This window comes from Macaca thibetana, chromosome 4 (genome assembly GCF_024542745.1).
Source record: "Macaca thibetana thibetana isolate TM-01 chromosome 4, ASM2454274v1, whole genome shotgun sequence".
NCBI classification, from domain to species: Eukaryota; Metazoa; Chordata; class Mammalia; order Primates; family Cercopithecidae; genus Macaca; species Macaca thibetana.
In genome coordinates, this window is record NC_065581.1 from 16681186 (window position 1) to 16696948 (window position 15763).

A 15763-nucleotide genomic window follows, 5' to 3' on the forward strand; every position below is an offset into this window, starting at 1 on the left:
GGGTGCTGCTTTACGGAACACTGGCTTAAGTACCTGAAGGGAACTACACTTCCCTAGGCTGGAAAGCACTGGGAGAGCTTTCTAACGGTGGTCTTTAGAGGGGGTCCTGGACTGGTGCTTTTCCTATTTACATCTGTTCCAAAAGCAGCGCCCGTGGTTTAGGTGGTTGTTTGGAAATCATGCACCTCTCAAGGATGTCTCACGGTCAACGATACAAGTGACACAGTTTCTAACTAGACAAATGCTCTTTTAGAATCCATTTTTTCTGTTTTCCTACCATGGATGGTTACTTGCAAGGAAATAGTACATGTGCCACTAAAGACCTCCAAAACAGAAATGCCAGCCTCTGGCATTTTGCTAAAATCCTATACTCTGTAATTTTTAAAAAATCTTGTCCCTCATTACTCCTCCACCTGACATCCTTTTAAACAAAGGCTCCAAGTCAATTATGCAGACAAGTGCACCTTTCTCTCCTGTAGCTGACAACCTGGCTCTTGCCTTCCGCAACCCAAAAACAGCCCATTGCTTCAGCAACTTGGGCTTTTTTCCTTCACTTAGATGAGAATTTGAGAAGAATCCACTAGGTAATACCTTTCTGCTCGCCAAACCTCCTCTAGTCAAAACTGAATAGAGACCTGAGAGAAGATACTTCTCCAACACTGTGCTTGAAGATGCTTGCTTTTTCACACAAACTGAATTCAGGATTGCCACAACTTCTCCAGGCAAAACTGTGAACTAAGCAACAGCCCCCCCACCAAAAAAAAAAAAGAAAAAAAGTTGTCAAAAAAATTTGTGAATGCATTTGGTAGTGGTTAGGTTAACAGCTAATAAATGTCCTGATGGCCACGCTGGTTCCTTTCTAGGTTAGCTAAGCTTCTATGAGTTCTTCTGTTTGGATTCCATCTACCAGGGCTGGAGCCACCAGCAAGGGCATTCAGGAGGTGCATCAGAAGCAGCAACGCCCCGCAAATCTCTCCTGGATCATCCAAGGCCAGGCATGCCCTTGCTGGAACAAGAGGCGGAGGAAGGAGAGGGCCAAGTGTCACCACCGCAGTCTGCTAACATTGGATTCAAATCCCGAATCCACCACTGTGCACTGTGGGTGCTTTGATGTGCGTCCACTAGAGCTAAACTTGATCCTTTTCAGCAGCGGGACCACTCTTCTGCAACCAAAACTGACAACCTGCGAGGCCTAACAGCTGAAAGAAATACCACTCAGAATAAACTGCCAAGGGCAGCAGGTGTGGCTTTGGGAGCCAAGGATAAAGCTTCTAGTTTAGCACAGTCCCGTTCCCACCCTCAGATCTTTCTCCCAGCCTACTGCTCCAGCCCAGCTCCTCAAAGCTGACATCCCCACTATCCCAATCTTAGACAGGGGCTCCTGTCATTACCACCAACAGAGTCAGTGATTAAAAAAGATAAAGAGACAAAAAAAGATTTCCAAAAGAGCCTCTGCCCTAGGGGAACACTTTATGTATTTAGAAGAAAGTGGGTTTCTAAAGGTTCAAAGAATATGCTGACCTCACATCCTGAAAAGGCTGGGCAACTGAAGAGGGAATGCAAACTCTTATGGCTTGATGTTGCTTAGATCAACAAGCAAATATTTCCTGGACACCTACCATAGGCTCAGACCTGCACCCTTTGCTGTGGGAGAGGAGGCAAAGAGGAGGATGCACAATTATTTTCAGACAGTTATTCTCAAACCTTTGTGTGCAAAAGTTAACTAAGGTGAGTTTTCTGGGTCCTACATCCCCAGAACTTCTGCTTCATAAGCCTGGTGTTGCTGAATCTGCAACTTTAATAAACACATCCAAGTGATTCAGAAGCAGGAGGTACTGGGATTAGACCACCCTTGGGAAGCACTGGTCTGTGATTTGACTCCTGCCCTGAAGCCATGTGCAACCCATGTGCAATTGTGCTGATGGCAAACACTCACAGAGTAATGCACAGCAGTACATTTTATAAGATGCAGGCCCTAAATGTGATAGAAGTTCATAAAGAGAGACCACTCAGGACTGGGCACGGTGGCTCACGCCTGTAATCTCAGCAATTTGGGAGGCCGAGGCAGGTGGATCACAAGATCAAGAGATCAAGATCATCCTGGCCAACATGGTGAAACCCCGTCTCTACTAAAAATACAAAAATTATCTGGGCATGGGGGCGCATGCCTGTAATCCCAGCTGCTTGGGAGGCTGAGGCAGGAGAATCGTTTGAACCTGGGAGGCGGAGGTTGCAGTGAGTTGAGATTGCCACTGCACTCTAGCCTGGCAACAGGTAAGACTCTGTCTCAAAAAAAGAAAAAAAAAAAAAAAAAGAGAGAGAGAGAGACCAGTCAGTGAAGTCCTGAGGGTTCAGGGAAGACTTTGTGAGTGACAGCCAGGATTTGTGGTCAGGCAGAACTTTGACAGAGACAGTCCCCAAGCAACTGTCTTAATCAAACCTTCTGATTCAGCATGACAAGGTGGCCATGGCATACAGCATAAATGGAGATGAAGATACAGGATAGAAAACCACCAGCAAACAGGTAAAGAGGCTTCCTATGTTGATTACAGGAAGGATACTGTCACCAGGAGAATCACAAAACTGGCACTTCCAGATAACACTGTGTTTGCATTTGCTTTCTACCACATTCATGTGGTTTCCTGCACTTCATAATTTAATATTTGTAAGAGAAAAGATGCTGTTATGAAACCCCAATAATGCACCACTTGAAGGCAGAAAGCCAGCTGCTAACAAGAGTGACATCTGAGCATCATTTCTGAAGCTCTGCTTCAGAAAGGGGATGTTTAGTAAGAAAGAACAAGAATAAATGCTATTCAATGTCAAACAAAGTGTGGGGATCCACAGGGTTAACGGGCTGGCAGATAACCAGTAATGCAATGACAGCAAGCACAGAGAAGGAAAAAGTCAGATCCCCTAAAGAAAAACAAAGGACAGTCATTCAAAAGAGGCCTATCTCGCTTATTTGGATATAATACTCAGGCCAGGCACAGTGGCTCAAGCCTGTAATCCCAGCACTTTGAGAGGCCAAGGAAGGATGATTGCTGGAGCCCAGGAGTCCAGACCAGTCTGGACAACATAGCAAGACCTTGTATCTACAAAAAATTGAAAAATTAGCCAGGCATGGTGGCGCACTCCTGTAGTCTCAGCTACTGGTCTGTGATGATCTGCTTCCTGCCCTGAAGCTGTATGTACCCCTGATGAGGTGATGACAAACACTCACAGAGCAACGCATAGCAGTGGATTTTATATGATGCAGGCCCCAAATGTGATAGAAGTTCATAAAGAGAGACCAGTCAGCGAAGTCCTAAAAATTCAGTGAAGACTTTATGAATGAAAGCCGGGACAGTCCCAGTCTCATATAGTCCCAGAACAAGCTATGATTGCACCACTGCAGTCCAGCCTGGGCAACAAAGAGAAAGGGACCCTGTCTCAAATAAATAAATAACAATAAAAATTAAAATAAATAAATAAAAATAAATATCATGTTCATAAAGCACTGTGCCACATTTTTAAAAATGTTACAAGGGAATAAATTATTTACTGCAGGCCAGGTGCAGTGGTTCACATCTGTAATCCCAGCATTTTGGGAGGCTGAGGCAGGCAGATCACCTGAGATCGGGAGACGAGACTATCCTGACCAATATGGTGAAACCCCATCTCTACCAAAAACACAAAAATTAGCCGGGCATGGTGTTGCACACCTGTAGTCCCAGCTATTCGGGAGACTGAGGCAGGAGAATCACTTGAACCCGGGAGGTGGAGGTTGCAGTGAGCTGAGATCGCGCCACTGCACTCCAGCCTGGTGACAGAGCGAGACTCCATCTAAAAATATATATATATATATATATTTACTGCAGATGCTGACAGTCCTGTTTGACCAAAAGGTTGGCTGTCAAATGGGCAAATGGGGCCAGGAGAACCACCTGAGGACCTGGCTCCTTTCCTCACTGGTTGATACAATGAGCCCCTTGCAAGCGACCTGCCACGCCCACACAGAAATTCTGTTGGGCAAGAACAGAAGTGGATAATTATTTAATTAATTGCACTAGAGGGAACTGAATTATAAATTTGCAAGAGACCTTGGAGATCATTTAGGCACATAGATTTTTTTTTTTTTGAGATGGAGTCTCGCTCTGTTGCCCAGGCTGGAGTGCAGTGGCACAATCTCAGCTCACTGCAACCTCTGCCTCCCAGGCTCATGCCATTCTCCTGCCTCAGCCTCCCGAGCAGCTGGGACTACAGGCGCCCACCACCACGCCCGGCTAATTTTTTTGTGTTTTTAGCAGAGACAGGGTTTCACCATGTTCGCCTGGATGGTCTCGATCTCCTGACCTCATGATCCGCCCACCTCAGCCTCCCAAAGTGCTGGGATTACAGGCGTCAGCCACCGTGCCTGGCCTAGGCACATACATTTTTAAAGGCGAGTCATTCGAAGACGATGAGTAAGTTCTCCAAGGTGACCAAGACAGGTGGGGCAGACCTAGGCTTCAATCTGAGGACTCTGCTTTCAGGTAACATCATGAATGAGGTTGATAAAAATCCTTGGAAGTCCACATTATTTTGGTGTATGGTCTGGAATGTTTTTATCATTTATTTATAGTTTAGGGTGTTTGAATTCCAACCTCCAGACTGAGACTGTCATTCAAGGGCCCATGTATAGCTAAAAGTTACTCAGTAAATGTTTGCTGAACAGGACTTGGAAACCCCCATTATTTTTTACCTTGCCCATCACAATAGTCATGCATCATTTAATGACAGGGATATGCTCTGAGAAATGCACTGTTAGGTGACTTTTGTCACTGTGCAGCATCACAGAGTACTTACACAGGCCTGGATGGTACAGCCTACTACATGCCTGGGCTGTATGGTATAGCTTATTACTCCTAGGCTATAAACCTGGACAGCATGCTACTGTAGTGAATACTGTAGGCAACTGTAATACAATGGTAGGTATTTGTGCCTCTAAACACATCTAAACATAGAAAAGGTACAACAAAAAGAAAGTATTATAATCTTATGGGACCACTGTAGTATGTGTGATCTGTCATTGACTGAAACTTCATTATGTGACACATGACCGTATTTCATCACAGAGGCAAAAAACTTGCTATTAAATTGAATCTACTTGCTCTCGTGCGATTAATCCCTTATGCTTTCAGCTAAAATGGAGTATCTGGTGGATGTAGTTTGTTTGCTGTTTGTGTGTTTAGTTGTTTGGGTTTGCTTTGTTTTTGCTTCTGTTCTTTTTTCTAACCACAAATGCATTCTATTCAGATCACACTATTCTGCAAGTTTCAGAAAGAAACACACTAAGTAAATGCGGTTGCTCTCTCAGCGCTCTGACAAGGACAACATTTTCTCAAATGTCCTGTTGTTTGGGATGCAGAGATATAGCAATGCACTTGAAGAAGAAGTTCTGGTACACCAATGAAGTGATGCCTGATGACATTTAAAGCTAAAAAATGTCAAGTCCTTTGGATGACTTACCAAAAACCATTTGTGTTTCAAGACCATCCGTGCAGGCTGAAATCCACTCTTTCTCTCTTGTTCCTGGTCTGCAGCAGCACTACGTTTGAAGCTTCAAAATAGACTCTTTCACTATGCTCCAGTATGCTGCAGTCAAACAAAACAAAACACCAAGTCAGAATGAAAATGCCACTTCAAGCAGTTAGTGGATATTCAGGGGAAAATCCCTGGCCTTTCTCAAATGTAGATTTCATAACCTCAAACAAGCATGTTAATTATCAGGATGAAGCCATCTCACTTCTTATCTACATAAGGCGCCCTAAAATACTGGAGGTGGAGTGTGGGAAGGCCGAAAGAAAAAAAAAAAAAAAAAACAAGCACGACACTGGGGAAGGTAGCAGGTCTTGAAAATCAGGATATACACCCAGTGGGAATGCACTTGCAAAATTTCAAGTTTACCGATTGAAAGATGTGAATAAAGAAAAATTCATTACATTTAAGTGATTAAAAGACTGATGTGCAGTATCAAGGGTAGAAAATGAGGAAAGTTTGTTTCAAATGAAAGACTCAGACTGACCAAATGATGTGAATACTTTTTAAATAAAGAGCTATTAAGATGGAACAAAAATGGTAAAGCGTAAGAGAGAGAACATTTTCCATTTTGCCCTATAAGTAGGTAATGGATGGGTTTCCCTTGTGTGATTCTTGATAAATTGATAAAAACTTTCTCCACCCAAGTTGAAAAGCAGTCGTTACTTTACACACTGAATATGAAATGAATGTTTAAAATATGCATGCCTCTTTACCCCCACTCGGAGCAGCTGATAAAGCCTACACATTAGAACCTCGTCTGACAAAGTCACTCTGAAAAGTTCCTTTCTGCCTTGTGAGCTTTTAACGCTCGCTCGTCACAGGCTGTTGTTTAAGCATCTTCTGATGCTTAGTCAAATTCACCCCACTGTTTGTTTTTTGACAATGGCCATTTGAGAGCCTAGAAAGAGTCTTCCAAAGATGTCTGCCTCCTTTTTTAGCCTTTTATGAGCTCATACTCATCTGTGTTGAAAACCCATTAGCCGACTGTCATCCAGTTCCCTAAGTATGGTGGCCACATCATACTTGTAACTCTAAACTCTATAAATCTCCGAAGGTCCCGGGGTGATCATCAAAGATTGCATCAAGTGACCAAGTTGTAAGAAAGAGGATATGCTCGTATGCCTCAGAAGCTTACTGTGTGAATAACTGATTCCTTGAAAGCCTTCTGTAACTATTACTTTATGGAATAGTCAACCTTTTTTCCGGAACATTTGGAGAGTTGTGTCTATCTGTGTCTATCTGTGGTTAAATTCCTGAACACTAAAAACTTTTGAGGAGGAGGAGAAAGTGTCTCTCAGTTAATGTTTAAACAAGTGAGTTGAGTTAATGCCATTCAATTTTCCATCTAGTTGGAAGAACAACTGCCTGAAAATGGCAAAAGTCTTTTTATTAAAATTTTTTTGATGCTATCAATACCCACAGAAAATGGGGTTGTAAGGATTTTATTAGTTTTATGTAACTCAGCTCCCACTCAAATGTGTAACAGTAACATATTGATAGAAATCAACATAAGCCAGGAAGTTCAAAGCATGACAAACTGTCTTTAGTTTACCCGCTTGGTAAAAACAGAATTTGGAGGGAGGAGGAGGATTTAAACAAGCCCACTGCAAGTTACTGGCTTGTATCAATCTTTTCTTTTTTAACTAAAAATATCTTGCTGCATTTCTCTTATTTGTTACCAACTTCATATCTCGAGGTATTCTAGAATTGGAAGAGGTCCTTGACATTTCATTCCAATGTCTTCTGCAAAGGAACCTGCTGACCCAGGGAGGGTGACATACCTCTTTTTAAAGTCATACAGAAAGTTAATATGTACTTTGACTGCATTCTGGGTTGTCACTCATGCTCATTGATGCTTAATGGACATAAACTCATTTAATGAAATGTAACGTGGTTTTAGTTTGAAAAATTTTACCAGTAGCATAATACTTCCTCATAGTACTCTCTGTTTTGTTTTTGCTGTAAGAAAATACATTGCCGTAAGACATAAATTCATTTCTGGATTATATTATTTTCAACTGTCTTGCAGCAAAATCAATCTGGGAGAGGCAGAATGGCCCTATTTGTTACTTTAACAACCTTCACCAGCTGCCAAAGCCAGGTGTCCAGAAAAAAGGTTTATACTATTCATAGAGAAGAAAAAAAAAAATAAGGACTCATCTAAGTGACAATATTTTCCATTCTTACTTATATCTGTAGATGTGAAGGAGTTGGAGTGATTCATTTTGTCATTTATAGCTGACCCTCATTTGCACATGCTACAACAGCTATAAGGCAATTCTTATCAAAAGAAAACCACTGAAAATTCTACATACCTCTTTTTAAGCAATAATTTCAATATGCTTCCCTCTTTCAACAAACTCTTTATCAATACCATTAATAATAATCAATAAAACAAACTGACTCGGGTTTAATCTCTGCCACCTATCCCTTCTCGTTTACCATTTGAAGTTATGCCTGCATATGTGAAAGCTGGCTATATTTAAAAAAGGATCTCACTCCAGAGGGTGTTCCAATTTGACAGGCATTTTGGTGAAAATTTTCCGAACAGTTATAAGCGACAGCAGCAGCAGCAAAGTATGGGATATCAACAAGCTAGAAACAGTGACCTAGGAGTCATGAAATTTACTTTTTAGTCTTAGTGTTGTAGCTAACTGGACTTTTAAATGTAAGTCACAGCCTTTTAAATAAAATTAGTTCTTAATCTGTCAAATAAAGGAACTTATTAAATGTTCACCATAATTAATTCTCAATTATAATTTGTTTTTACATAGGAAGAGACAAACAGGTTCTCAGTAGAATATCAACTCAGGGAAAAAAGTTTTGTTTTTTTTTTTTTTTTGAGACAGAGTTTCACTCTTTCACCCAGGCTGGAGTGCAGTGGCACAATCTCAGCTCACTGCAACCTCTGCCTTCTGGTTTCAAGCAATTCTCCTGTCTCAGCCTCCCCAGTAGCTAGGATTATAGGCGCCCACCACCACACCCGGCTAATTTTTGCATTTTTAGTAGAGACGGGATTTCACCATGTTGGCCAGGCTGGTCTTGAACTCCTGACCTCGTGATTCACCCACTTCGGCCTCCCAAAATGCTGGGATTACAGATGTGAGCCACCGCGCCCGGTCCGGGAAAAGGGTATTGTAATCAATAAATAGTGCTGGGAAACCCGGCTCTTCATTTGGAAAGAGATCGCTATCGCTATCTTACGCCATACAGAAAACAAATTCTAGATATATAACTAAACATATAAACATGTGTTTATACAGATATACATATGTAGCATTTATTATACATATATGCTCTTTTACAAAATATAGAAAAATAATTTTATAAGCATGAAAGCCTTGTAGGTTATTGTAAAGATGTTGACTTTTAAGTAAAATGGGAAGACCAGAGATAATTTTTAATGCAGTAGTATCATGATCTGCCTTATGTTTTAAGGGCTCATTCGGTCTGATTGTCAGGAATAGACCATAAGGGGATATAAATTAAAGCACAAGTTACTGTTACAAGCAGTCTACAGGATGGCTTCCAGTGATCCCACCTCTTGGAATTCATGCCTTTGCAAAGCCTTCTTAACTTGAGTGTGGACTGGATTTAGTGACTCACTTCTAGCAAGCAGACTGTGGCAAAGGTAATGGGAGATCATTTCCAAGACTGGGTTACACGAAGATGGTGGCTTCCATCTTGGGATCTTGCATCGTCTTCTGGATTACTCACCTGGAGGAGGCTGACTGCCAGGCTGTGATGCAGTCCTGTGGAAGGGCCCACATGGCATATAACTGAGGCCTGCTAGCATCTATGTGAGTGGATTTGGAAGCAGATCCCTACTGTCCCCACCCCATCCTTCAGATGAGACTTCAGCCCAGGTTAACAGCTTGACTACAACCTCATGAAAGACTTAGAGCTAGAGACACCCAGCTATTATGTGCAGGGATTCACACTCAGAAAAACTGAGAGATGATAAACATTTGTTGTTTCAAGCCACTAAGATTTGGAGTAATGACTTACATAGCAGTAGATAACTAATACAGTTACAATGTAGAAACACTCTTCTGGGAACTTTACATGACTTTTTACAGTTGGAGAAACTGAGCCCCAAAAAAGTTAAATCACCTGTTCAACAGCACACATCCATGGTAGAGGCGGGACTCAAACTCAGGCCATCTGACTCCAGAAACCAGGTTCTTAATCCCTGCATCACACTACCCCTCTTAGAACCATTTTTCCTACTTTAGGTGTCCATGCCTCAAATTTGACTTTCCACTGTAGAAAGTGCTAAAATCACATAATTTGCACAAGCAACAAACCATCTGCATCTTCATCAAACTTTTTTTTTTTTCAAGATAGAGTTTTGCTCTTGTTGCCCAGGCTGGAATGCAACGGTGCAGTCTCGGCTCACTGCAACCTCTGCCTCTCAGGTTCAAGCAATTCTCCTGCCTCAGCCTCCCAAGTAGCTGGGATAGCAGGCACATGCCACCATGCCCAGCTAATTTTTTGTATTTTTAGTAGAGACAGGATTTCACCATGTTGGCCAGGCTGGTCTTGAACTCCTGACCTCAGGTGATCTGCTGGTCTCGGCCTCCCAAAGTGCTGGGATTACAGGCATGGGCCACCACACCCGGCCATTCATCAGGCTTCTTAACCTGCCACATAGCTCTACAATTCTCACATCTTTGATACCTTAAGTACATCATAAACTATATTCAGTCATCAAAGAAGACAGAAAGGTAGCCTCTTGCTGTTTGAAGAGCAACCTCAGTATGGTTCTTCCATTTCAGTCTGGTTAATCTGGGTCATTTAACTATTAGAGAATTTCCAGCACCAGTTGCCAATGCTGTGATAGTCCTATAAACTGAGTGTCTTTTTGCAATTGTAAAGGGTTCTCCCTGAAACTACTCATTGGTGAGGAAAAGAACGAGATACTGAATAAGATAGCCACAGTATTTTCTGTTTGGATTTTTTTTTTTTTTTTTTTTTTTTTTTTTTGAGATGGAGTTTTGCTCTTGTTACCAAGGCTGGAGTGCAGTGGTGCAACGTTGGCTCACTGCAAGTTCTGCCTCCCGGGTTCAAGCAATTCTCCTGCCTCAGCCTCCCGAGAAGCTGGGATTACAGGCAGCCACCACCACGCCTGGCTAATTTTTGTATCTTTAGTAGAGACGGGGTTCCACCATGTTGGCCAGGCTGGTCTCGAACTCCTGACCTCAGGTAATCCACCCACCTCGGCCTCCCGAAGTACTAGGACTACAGGCATGAGCCACCGCGCCCGGCCAGATTTTTTTTAATATAGGAAAAAATCAATTTTCAGTTGGCAATAGAAAGCCACTAAGGATTCAAACTGTACGAAGTGTTTCAGTAGGAACCGGCAGGACCAACAAATTTTTTAAAAAGAGCTTTTGATTTATAGAAAATACAATGACTATTGTCCCTATAATTATTATAACAAATGAAGATGTTTCTTTCTGTGACATAGACATGTGAAATACAGGAGGAGAAAGAAATTCTGCACTCCTGCCTCAATACACATTTAGAATGGCACTGTGGCAGGAAGAAACTGGTGCTGGATGGTGCAACTATCAATCTCACGCCTTAGGAAGATGATGCTCATCATGCAGCAGTCAGGAACATATTTTTTAAATTTGTTTTTATTTATTTATTTATTTAGAGACAGAGTCTTGCTCTGTCGCTTAGGCTGGAGTGTAGTGGTGTGATCATAGCTCACCGCAGCCTCGAACTCCTCGACTCAAGCAGTCCTCCCAGCTCAGCCTCCCAAGTAGCTGGGACTACAGGTGTGACCCATCAAGTCTGGCCAGGAACATGTTTTGGATCCATATTGATGGAATATTCTTTATTTTGGTCTGACTCTTAGGATTGTACCCACAACCAATGGAAACTAAAGAACTGAAAAGAAAGAATCATAAAAAGAAATACAACAAAACCCACTGCCATTTCTAAATCTTTCTGTTACCCAAAGTGACTGTGTTTTATTAAAGGCATGTGATGCATCACCGAAGGTATTTTTTGCCATTTAAAAATACCAAACAGTAGTAACAGCTCAACAGCTAGGATGCTACCACTTAACCTGCAATTTGGACAATTTTGTGGGGATGAAATTACTTTGTCTTATGACACATGGAGCAGATGCTACTCATTAACACACAAAAATGTCTAAAACAGAACTTTAAAAAAACATATGCATTTAGAAACACAAGTAGAAACAGCTTCAAAGAGTATAAGCAAAACGGCATAATACAATGAATGAAGAGTATGTTTTTTTAAGAAAGTCAATCAGATTAGCAAGTAAATTTTATAGGCCTCGCTCTAAATAAAGTATGGATTTGAAGGAAAATGTCTTGCTTTTGATTTTTTTGTAACGGAAAGAGGGTAGCCCATATCATATACCAGCCAGTATGTTCTATAGGATGTTATATTCATTGTGGAACATCATGTTCTGCCAAAATTAAAAGCAGGATAAAAAAAGGTTAGGATAATTTGTTTTTAAAAGGTTGGGATAAGACTTTGGAGGGACTTTGATATGTTCATGTGCATTGTAAATCTATGAGAGGGGAGAAAGCACACATCTTGGCCCAAAATATATTTGACCACAGAACACTTTTTCCAGAAGAAAGAAAACCAGTGGACACAGGGTGTAGACACTGACCAGACTACACCCTTGTAAACAATACACTAGGCCAGTGGTCCTCACACTTTTGGTTCTCACACTTAAAAGCTCTTTGGGGTCCTCAATAAATTTTAGGAGTATAAAGTTTGCTCTATACTCCTAATACTTATTGAGGAATCCAAGGAACTTTTAATTAGGTAGATCATATTTAACAATTACTGTACCATATTAGAAGCAAAATTAAGAAAAAAATGTAAAATATCCATTAGTTCATTTAATAGAAATACTAATATACCCATTACACAGTACATGAAATAACATCTTTATGAAAAAATAATTACATTTTTCAGAACAAGAAAGTTAGTGAAAAGAGTGACATTGATTTAGATTTTTCCAGCTCTCTTTAATGCCTGGCTTAATGGATAATGGTTAAATTCTCTTCTGTGCCTCTGAATTCAATTTTCTGTGGCATGTTGTTTGGTTGAAGTATGTGGAGAAGATCTGGCCAATAGTTTCGGTAATTGTGGATATTCTTTTTTATATTATACCAAAACTCAACAAGTGGTAGTTTCTTAAAGGGGAGCAGCACCATGGAATCTGAAACATATAAATACCCTCTAAGTATTCTTTTATATTAAAATTCATTAGTCTATTTTGAACTTTGAATGGATCTTTAGCTATGCATGATTTTGTAACATCATACAATGGTCATGTGGAAAATTATATTAGTTCAGTTAATTATGCAAATCTTCCAAAAGTTGACACATTTCATTACACAGTATCATCACACATCATATAGCCTCTGAAAAACTCCGCTATACACATGTAAGAGAATGGGAATGGAATAGGTAAATAATGTCTTAGTATTATCATAAAAATAATTTTGATCTTACAGATGTCCCTCCAGAAAAGGTCTTGGGGGTTCCCAAAGTGAGAACTGCTGACTAGGCAGACATTCTAAACTCCACAGATCCCTACTGGAAGTAAAAGCACAGAACTCTGGGTTTCCTTCCAGCCTCAATTTCCATAATTCCCACCATTTGTCCTCTTGGGGATCACTGAGTACAACCTGAAAAAGAACATTAACCCATGTGGTCAATAACATGAGATAAACCATGAAGAGTTATCTGTGGGTGGAAAAATGTATTTACTTAGATTCTACCAGGCAAGAATCTGTGAGAAGTGTGCATTTTTTATTTCATTTTATTTTTATGGGTACATGATAGTTGTGCATATTTATTGGGTACACGTGATATTTTAATACAAGCATACAATGTGTAATGGTCAAATCGGTGTATTTGGGATATCCATCACTTCATTTCTTTTTGTTGGGAACATTCTAAATTCATTCCTCTAGCTATTTTGAAATATACAATAAATTATTGTTAACTATTGTTGCCCTATTGTGCTACTGAACACTAGCTCTAATTCCTACTATCTAACTATATTTTTACAGCCACTAACCAACCTCTCTTTATTCCTTCCTACTCACTACCCTTTCCATCCCCTGCTAACCATCATTCTACTCTCTGTCTCCATGATATCATGTTTCTTAGCTCCCTCATATGAGTGAGAATATGTGATATTTGTCTTTCTGTGCCTGGCTTATTTTACTTAACATAACGTCTTCCAGTTCCAGCCATGTTGTTGCAAATGACAGAATTTCATTATTTTGTATTGTTGAATAATATTCCATTGTATATATGTACCATATTTTCTTTATCCATTCCTCCATTGATGGAGAATTAGGTTGATTCCATATCTTGGCTATAATGAATAGCTGCAACAAACATGGGAGTGTAGGTGTCTCTTCAATATACTGATTTCCTTTCTTCTGGATATATACATGATCTTTCTTTCTTTCTTCCTTCCTCTCTCTCTCTCTCTCTCTCTCTTTCTTTTTGACGGAATCTCACTCTATTGCCAGGCTGAAGTGTAGTAGTATGATCTCGGCTCACTGCAACCTGCAACTTCCTGGTTCCAGTGATTTTCCTGCCTCAGCCTCCCGAGCAGCTGGGATTACAGGCACGCGCCACCACGCCCAGCTAATTTTTGCATTTTTAGTAGAGAGGAAGTTTCACTATGTTGGCCAGGATGGTCTCATTCTCCTGATCTTGTGATCCATTCGCCTCGGCCTCTCAAAGTGCTGGGATTACAGGCATGAGCCACCGCACCCATCCATGTTTCAAGAAACATGACTAAGAGCAGACTGTTTCTTTACATCAAACTTCTGTGCAGAACTTAAGAAAGGAGAATCACTCTAATGCTTATTCCTAATGACTGTGATAGACTTTCTACCTTGAATGGTGAATGTCCATGACTTTTCTTTAGCAAACACTTTCCTCCAATCTAGACTTTAAGAATCTAGTTAAAATTTCTTTAACTAAAGGAATAAACTTTTAAAGTACACGGAAAGAGATTCAGAAAGACCTTTTTCATGAAATCAACTCATGAAGTAACTAGGTAAATTATAAATCATTATCTATTTAGTGAGAAAGTACGCAAAGAACTACTAAACAACACTGGTTATCTTTGGGTGTTAATGGACACATGCAATGATAACAGCTAACATTCGCATGTCAAGCCCTCGAGTTTCATTATCTCCTGTAAGCCTTAGAACCATCCTAGGCAGTGGACACTTTTATTACCCTCCTTCTAATAAAGAAATGGAGGTGAAGATACATTATGTGGATACATAATGTATCCACAAGTGATAGATTGAGGACTCCAGCCTCCATCCATCTGAGAGCAAAGATTCTCCACCTCCTCAGTCTGCTGCCTCCTTTCCAATTAATAGTTGACTGAACTTCAGTAGATTCTTCCTCTGGCAGGCATTCCACAATCATGAAACATCCTCTTCATTTTCTTGTTTCAAAGTAAGGAGTTGGCTTGATGAATTGGCTCAGAGCCCATCCTAAAACATGTACGTATTGGTAAGATTCTTTTGCCTCTATAAAGAAGACTGGTTATCACATGGAAAAAGGAGTCTCACCCAAAAGCCACACGCTGGATTCTGTGAGGTTAAATCTTTTGATTCTTAGAAGGACATGAGGATAGAGCACTGACGTTCTGTAAACAAAATGATGTTCTGTAAACAAAATTCAAGGTATCCTCAGCCCAGCCCAAATCCCCTGTTTATTCCTCTGAAAACACATTTATGAAACAAGCTCAGCAAAAATGCCAGTCATCTCTAAGGCACCACGGTAAGGCAAGGAGCTACGTAGTGTTATTCTTTTTAAGTGCTTTCTAAACGCTTAGCTCCCTTGGGTCAGTTGATTCACCATCCACCTCTGTCCCCTTTGCTTATTATTTCTCTCACCTCAGATGGCTTTCCTTCTGCCAACCCACAATCGTTAAAAATATACTGAATACTTTCTAGATTATTCTTAGTCATTTTTCAATGCCCAGCTCAAGACATCTGTCCTTCTATAACCACTGCAGCTCACTCTTTCCCCAAAGTGCCTTGGGCCAGGACCCCCATCAAGGTGGGCTTACCTGTGTGCTCTCTGACCCCCTGTAATGTTGCCTCATTTGTGTGAGTCTCGGCTTTTGCAACTATTAATAGATGACAGGTGTTCTTAA

The 15763-nt window shown here is 40.7% G+C and overlaps 1 protein-coding gene across 8 annotated transcripts in view; it reads right to left on the reverse strand.

Moving 5' to 3' along the window:
• ATXN1 (ataxin 1) overlaps positions 1-15763 on the reverse strand; it is a 457657-nt gene that overhangs the window by 350249 nt on the left and 91645 nt on the right. For all 8 annotated transcript variants that reach the window (XM_050788034.1, XM_050788028.1, XM_050788029.1 and 5 more), the window contains one exon: positions 5491-5616. The gene's annotated coding sequence lies outside the window, so the exon portion shown is untranslated. The remainder of the gene's footprint in view (positions 1-5490; positions 5617-15763) is intronic.